Genomic DNA, 8,125 nt, shown 5'->3' on the forward strand with positions numbered 1-8,125 from the left:
AATCTTTCACCTCCTTTGTTAGGTTAGTATCCTACAACTTATCTGAATTTGCTTATTAGTTTTTAACCAGATTTTTATGATGTGAAATCTTTAAGGTTTTCTACAAATAAGATCATGTCATCTGCAAAAAGAGATGATTTTACTTCCCCCTTTCCAATTTGGATACCTTTTATTTCTTTTTCTTGCCTACTTTCCATGGCTGGGATTTACATTACTATTTTGAATGGAGACTGGGCATCCTCTTCTTGTTCTTGAACTTAGATAAAAAGCTTTTAGTCTTTCACCATTGCATTTGATGTTAGCTCTGGTCTTTTTATATACAGTCTTTATTATGTTGAAGTTCATGTCTTCTATTCCTAATATATTATGTTGAACTCCATGCCTTCTATTCCGAGAGAGTACATGGTGCTCCTATAGTTTGTGTACAGTGATTATCCAGTGTCAAGCATTTCAAAATAGCAATAAAAGAAGCAATTTTGAGTGGTTTCTCATTTCCCCCCAAAATTAGAGATGATGAAATGAGAATCTATTTTATTCCTCAGGTAAAATATTTAGTCCCAGAAGCCCAGGTTTACAAATTTTTTCAAGAAAGAAACCAATTTAATAAGAAATCACAAAAAAACAAATGGTTTATAATTTTTGGAGGTAAAACATTGCCCATTTAAAAAACTGTCATTGGTTCTTTTCAAATAACCTTAGCCATCGGGTCAGCAGTGTCAACAAGTTTACCAGGTCAGAGGTCATCACTCAGACAAGCAATGAGAACAGTTATCCTGGAGGAAAAAGAGAAGAAAAAACAACAACCACGGGTTTCTTTTTTTAAAATATGAGTTTTACTAGATTACAATTTATACTTGTGCCCAATCAGAAAGGTATCCTGAGAATGACAAATTTCAGAGCAATTATGACTTTTTGAAATAAAGAGGAGAAATATAGGTCTCTTAAAAAGACATCAAGTAGGATCTATTATTCTCAATTTCACTCGCCTTATTAATAACCTAGGTAACCAACCATCAGAAATTGGTCATATTCTGATTTGGCTGACCCCCAAACCTACATCCTCCTCAAAATATGTTTATACTTGAGATTTAAAGAGAAAATAGATTCATAGTCTGTTTTAAATTTTATGAGATGCCAGGGGGCCTCTTTTGAATTCTATTTTATATGCTAAACTCAACAGTATGGAACATTTTATTATGCTTACTTGGTTTTTATTTTTTTATTTGTTCAAGCTCCTGACAGACAGCCCACATCAAACAGAATCTAAAGGCCGGGCATGTGGTTACCCAAATGTAAATGGTTGACCTGGCCTCAGTTTACCCACACGCCGTTCATTAGAATGTGCCTCTATAACTTACTTATTCATTTCCTCAGCAAAATATTTGTCACCTTTTTAAACAAGGACATCCTGTGCTAGGTGCTAAGAATACAAAATGAATCAGCATAGCCTTTGCTTTTAAGGGACTCTATTACAAATGGGAAAGCTCCAACAGCTAAGTGCTACAGTAGAGATAGGAAAAGATATTGTTTCAGAGCACATGAGAATGCATTGTGACCCACTTCATCTTAAACTTTTGAAATCATAAATCCAGAATTCTGAAATTGTACAGGTACTGCTTATCAACAAAGAGGAAGAGGACATGTAGGTGGAATAAAACAAACTAATTTTCAAAAGACTTGACTTCTTCATTCAACCCAAAGTTCTGGGAATTTCTGGGGACATGATTTCTCTCTGCAGCATGTCTGTCCTTTATATTGCAGCATACGCCATAAGGATTCCAAAGGAGACAAAAGAAAAATGACATGAAACACAAGGGATGTGGAACCCTGGACCCACAGATTCTTCTATAGTTTCTCAGACATTTCTCAGCAGCTTCTCTTTCAGCACCTGACCTGCTTTGTTTCAGATTTCAACCCCTTTTTTCTTTCTTCTATTTGAATTTTATAAACCAGTCCTAGACATTTCTCTTGAATACTAGCTAACCACCACCACCCAGCCCCCCAGGGTTTTATCTCTGGTAATTACTTCTAGAATCACAGATTCCAACCATACCCTCGCCTGGGGATACTGCTGGTCAACCTCCCTGGCCTCTCATCCTTTGGGAAGGGTCAGGGGAGACGCTTCCTTGTGGAAGTAGCACCACCTTCTATGTCTAGATCCACCTCTAGATGGAATATAATGTGCACAGAGCTCACCTTTGGCCTTATTGCACCTTTTCCTTTGCATCTCTCCTACATTTATATGTTCTCATTCCTATTGCAAGTGCCCAGTGTTGTCATGCCTCTTTGCTCCCTACGTCCCACACGATCATTCCCCCCAAACAACAGTGCCCAAGATCCAGACTTTTCCAGCCTTCTTTTCCAGTTTTTGATCCCCATATAAATGAATGCTGCATCCTTCCAGGATTCAATTTCTGCTGAGAAAGGTTGGCTAATCTATGAGTATAAGAGAATAATTAATTCTCAAGCACATATGATACAACTTTTAGGATTCCAAAAAAATCTGGGGGAAGAATTTAAGGGTGGACAGAATTCCCAAAGAGCAGGAGGAAGCTAATCTGTTTACCTGCAAGTTGGCATTGCTGGTGAAAACTGAGTTTCAGTAAACAATCAGCAAAACCTGGATAGTCAGAAAAGATTGAAGAACAAATAAAAAAAATTAAAGTATCTCCTTCATCTTTTTGTTTTTAGCAATTAACACAGTTACCTGACACTTGGAACTAAATAACTATTTGTTCACTGACTAACTGCTTAGAGTTACTGCTCTCAGAGGCCAAAAGATATAGGGTCAAAGTTTTGAGGGGCGAATAACTGGCTATAGGCTGAGGAAAAACAAGTCACATAAACTCTACAAAGCCTAAGGAGTGAGGTCAGAATGAAGAGGTTCCTTTAGTGGGTTCTCAATAATAACTCATGAGGTATTCCCTTAGAAGTGCCTCAATTATTGTTAAAATTTACTTAGTTTAAGCAAAAAAATAAATTAAAAAATCCATAAACCCTTTATTCCCTCTTTTCCTTCAAAACTACTCGTTTGTCTTCTTAGTGGCAATACTACAAAGAAACACCAGAGGGCGTGCCATTGTAACTGTTTGGAATCCCTTTCAAATCCAGTCTCTGATTTTACCAAATCTCAACAAACTGGCTGAAATCATCTAAGAATTATTTCACGAAATAAAGTTAAAAGTAGCATGCGATTGCCGAAACCGGTTTGGCTCAGTGGATAGAGCATAGGCCTGCGGACTGAAGGGTCCCGGGTTCGATTCCGGTCAAGGGCATGTACCTGGGTTGCGGGCACATCCCCAGTAGGAGATGTGCAGGAGGCAGCTGATCGATGTTTCTCTCTCATCGATGTTTCTGACTCTCTATCTCTCTCCCTTCCTCTCTGTAAAAAATCAATAAAATATATTTTTTAAAAAAGTAGCATGCGATGTAATTTATTATCCTTCATTGTGAATATTTTATTTTTCGCAGAATTTGTGCAGATTTCATATATGCTGAGGATTACTCTAAGGCTAAAGGGGGCCAATACAAATCACAAGATCCTGAGAGTGTTTAAAGCTTTAGAAAACTGCACTTGCTTTGTAACGTGGCAACTTTCCTGCTAGAAATAGGCTTCTCTGCTGCAACTATCTACTAGATAAGTGTGATGTTGTTACAAAGATCTAGGAGGAGCAATAGTTGTCAGAAAAAGAATTACAAGAAACATGTACTAGTACATTGCTATGTAAAGCAAGTATATATATGTACATGCATGTGTATGCATATTCTGTATATATTTATATGTGTATGCATGTGTAGATTTGAATAAATTATGTGCTCTGCAAACAAGGATGACCATTCTCTCAAACATTAAAGTTACATATATTATTTCATCATTCTCTGACTACTGACTGACCGTAGTTTCACTGGGAAGTGGGGATGAGAGCTTTGGTGACTAACAGCTTAGCTCCCTTTAGCTGCACCTGTAGGGTGTGTCACACATGGGGTGTGGGTCACTAGTTGTCCTGAAGAAGGTATTTCAAGCCAGCTCCCATCCAGTGGCCATCTCAGCTCTCCCTCCAGCCAAGCCTGGCAGTACAGCCCTTACCCTAGCACACTTGATTTAATTATGCTTCACATTAAAAAAACTTTGTCCAAAAGTACCAGAAATTAAGCATTAAAATAAATCGTCCGGTTACTTCAAGTATAATTTTCTCCCGATAACAACGATAAAGAAAACTGACTGGAATAGCAAAGTATTATTTTCTTCCTCTTTTTTTTTTTGTTTTCTTTTTCCAACTGTGAGACTCTTGTAACCTCCTTACAGAAGGGAATGGCCATGATATCCTTAAAAACCTCTCTGAAAGATAAGCTAAGATGTTTTGTTCTTTCCCAGACCCTGAAGTTTTATTTTCTGTGAAGCTACATTTAATATTCAGAAATTATCCTATGACTTGTCATGTTATGGCAGCTCAGAGAATGTGCAAAATACAATTAACTTGAAACATACAAGTAGTGGAGGAATTTTAATCTATAAAGTCCTCTCAAAACCCCAAAATTTTAAGTAATGTTAAGACAATTAAAACTTCAGAAAATAACTTATTGAATTCAAATAGTCAGTGATCACTAGTTATTACTAATATTAGCAAAGTTGTAGGATGTCCAGTAAATTAGATCTATAACATTCTAGGATTTGAGAACAATATATTCATTATTTCTATGGATGCCAAAGAACAAATATCATACCTATGGAGTCTTACATCAACATATAAAATCCTACAAGATGAATTAATAAAAAATGCTGCTTCAGTGTGGTGTCTTTGACAGACCACATTTTAATGTATCAGAAGGTGAGTAATTTGTTACTTATCTAATCTCTACTCAAGTGCACAATCCTTACTTTTTAAGGACAAAAAATTATTTTTGTCACAGTAGTAATTTGAAAGTACTAATAACAGAAAAATAACATTTTTCATAATTGACAGCGTAGAACTGGCATTCCTTTCTCACATGATTCTTCTAAAAATCTTCTGAAACAAAGTTTCATGAGAAGTCTGTATATATTTTTTAAATTTGAATTTTGATTATTTTCTGGAAATAATTTTATGTATGAAATCATTTTTTCCTACTTATGTTAATCTAAGCACACTTTATATCTCATATTTTTCCACTATACTTCTATTTAATATTATTAATATTCTGAGGTCAAATAAATGTGGAAATGCCAAGCTAATAGATGTGAAAAGTACTTTAAAATATGTAAAATGCCTTGTAAATATAATATTTTATTACTATAATGAATGGTTTCTTGAATCATTTTTGTTGTTGTTGTTGTTTATACCAAGAGGATTGGTTTAATAAGATTTTTAACTTGGAAAATCTTTCTTCTGACTTTTAATTTCTTTATTGAATAAGGTATTACATATGTGTCCTTATCCTCCCATTACCGCCCCCCCCCCCCCCCCCGCCCCGCACTCATGCCCTCACCACCCTGTTGTCTGTCTATATCCATTGGTTAGGCTTATATGCATGCATACAAGTCCTTTGGTTGATCTCTCCCCCTTACCCCCAGCCTACCCTACCTTCCCTCTGAGGTTTGACGTTCTGATCAATGATTCTCTGTCTCTGGATCTGTGTGGTTTTTTTTGTTTCTGTTTTTTTTCTTTTTATATTGATTAAGGTATTACAAATGTGTCTTTATCCTACCCATTGTCCCCTCATCCCCCCAGTCTTGCCCTCACCCTCACCCCATATTGTCTGCGTCCATTGCTTATGCTTATATGCATGCATACAAGTCCTTACCCCTACCCTCCCCTACCTTCCCTCTGAGGTTTGAGCATCTGATCGATGCTTCTCTGTTTCTAGATCTATTTTTGTTCATCGGTTTATGTTGTTCATTATAGTCCACAAATGAGTGAGATCATGTGATATTTATCTTTCTCTGACTGACTTATTTCACTTAGCATAATGCTCTTCAGTTCCATCCATGCTGTTGCAAATGGTAAGAACTCCTTTTTTACTGCAGCATAGTATTCCATTGTGTAGATGTACCACAGTTTTTTAATCCATTCATCTGTTGATGGGCACTTAGGCTATTTCCAAATCTTAGTGATTGTAAATTGGGCTGTTATGAACATAGGGATGCATATATCCTTTCTGATTGGTGTTTCTGATTTCTTGGGATATAGTCCTAGAAGTGGGATTACTGGGTCAAATGGGAGTTCCGTTTTTAACTTTTTGAGGAAACTCCATACTGTCTTCCACAGTGGCTACACCAATCTGCATTTCCACCAGCAGTGCAGGAGGGTTCCTTTTCTCCACATCCTCACCAGCACTTGTCGTTTGTTGATTTGTTGCTGATAAACATTCTGACTAGTGTGAAATGGTACTACATTGTTGTTTTGATTTGCATCTCTCAAATGATTAGTGACTTTGAGCATGTTTTCATGTCCCTTGGCCTTCCTAATGTCTTCTTTCAAAAAGTATCGATTTAGGTCCGTTGCCCATTTTTTGATTGGGTGATCTTCCTTTTGTTAAGTTGTATGAGTTCCCTGTAAATGTTGGAGATTAAACCTTTATCAGTGATAACATTGGCAAATATGTTCTCCCATGCAGTGGGCTTTCTTGTTATTTTGTTGATGGTTTCTTTTGCTGTGCAAAAGATTTTATTTTGAAGTAGTCCCATTTGTTTGTTTTCTCTTTAGTTTCCATTTCCCTAGGAGCAGTATCAGGCTCATTCTATGAAGCCAGCATCACCCTAATACCAAAACTAGATGAAGACAACACAATGAAAGAGAATTACAGGCCAATATCCCTCATGAACATAGATGCCAAAATACTCAACAAAACTCTAGCAAATTGGATCCAGCAGTACATCAGAAAGATCACATGCCATGACTAAGTAGGATTTATCCCAGGGATGCAAGGATGGTACAATATCTGCAAATCAATAAATATGATACATCACATAAACAAATTGAGAGATAAAAATCACATAGTCATTTCAATTGACACAGAAAAAGCATTTGACAAAATCCAACACCCTTTCTTGATAAAAACTCTCAGCAAGGTGGGAATAGAAGAATCATACCTCAACATAATAAAAGCCATATATGACAAACCCACAGCCAACATCACACTCAATGGGCAAAAACTAAAACCATTTCCCCTAAGAACAGGTACAAGACAGGGATGCCCACTCTCACCACTCCTGTTTGACCTAGTACTAGCCATAGCGATCAGACAAGAAGAAGAAATAAAAGGCATCCAAATTGGAAAAGAAGTAAAATTGTCCTTATTCACAGGTGACATGATACTTCACATAGAAAACTCTAAAGACTCCATCAAAAAATTATTAGACTTAATAAATGAATTCAGCAATGTAGCAGGATACAAAATTAATGCCAAGAAATGTATGGCATTTCTATACACCAATAATAAACTTACAGAAAGAGAGACTAAAAAAGCAATCCCATTTACCATCGCACCAAAAAAAATTAAGACACCTAGGAATAAACTTAACTAAAGAGGTAAAAGACCTCTACTCAGAAAACTACAGGACGTTGAAAAAAGAGATAGAGGAAGACATAAACAGATGGAAGAACATACCGTGTTCATGGATTGGTAGAATCAACATCATCAAAATGTCCAAAGCAATCTATAGATTCAATGCACTCCCCATTAAAATACCAACGGCATATTTCACAGACCTAGAATGAACTTTACAAAAATTCATCTGGAATAAAAAAAGACCCCAAGTAGCTGCAGCAATCCTGAGAAAGAGCAAAGTAGATGGGATCTCAATACCAGATATCAAGCTGTATTACAAAGCCACTATTCTCAAAACAGCCTGGTACTGGCACAAGAACAGACATATAGACCAATGGAACAGAATAGAGAACCCAGAAATCAACCCAAACCACTATGCTCAATTAATATTTGACAAAGGAGGCAAGAACATACAATGGAGTCAAGACAGTGTCTTTAATAAATGGTGTTGGAAATATTGGACAGATACATGCAAAAAAAGGAAACTAGACCACCAACTTACACCATACACAAAAATAAACTCAAAATGGATAAAGGACTTAAACATAAGACGGGAAACCATAAAAATACTAGAGGAATCCACAGGCTGCAAAATCTC

Source organism: Myotis myotis, unplaced genomic scaffold (assembly GCF_014108235.1).
Source record: "Myotis myotis isolate mMyoMyo1 unplaced genomic scaffold, mMyoMyo1.p scaffold_m19_p_7, whole genome shotgun sequence".
NCBI lineage: Eukaryota > Metazoa > Chordata > Mammalia > Chiroptera > Vespertilionidae > Myotis > Myotis myotis.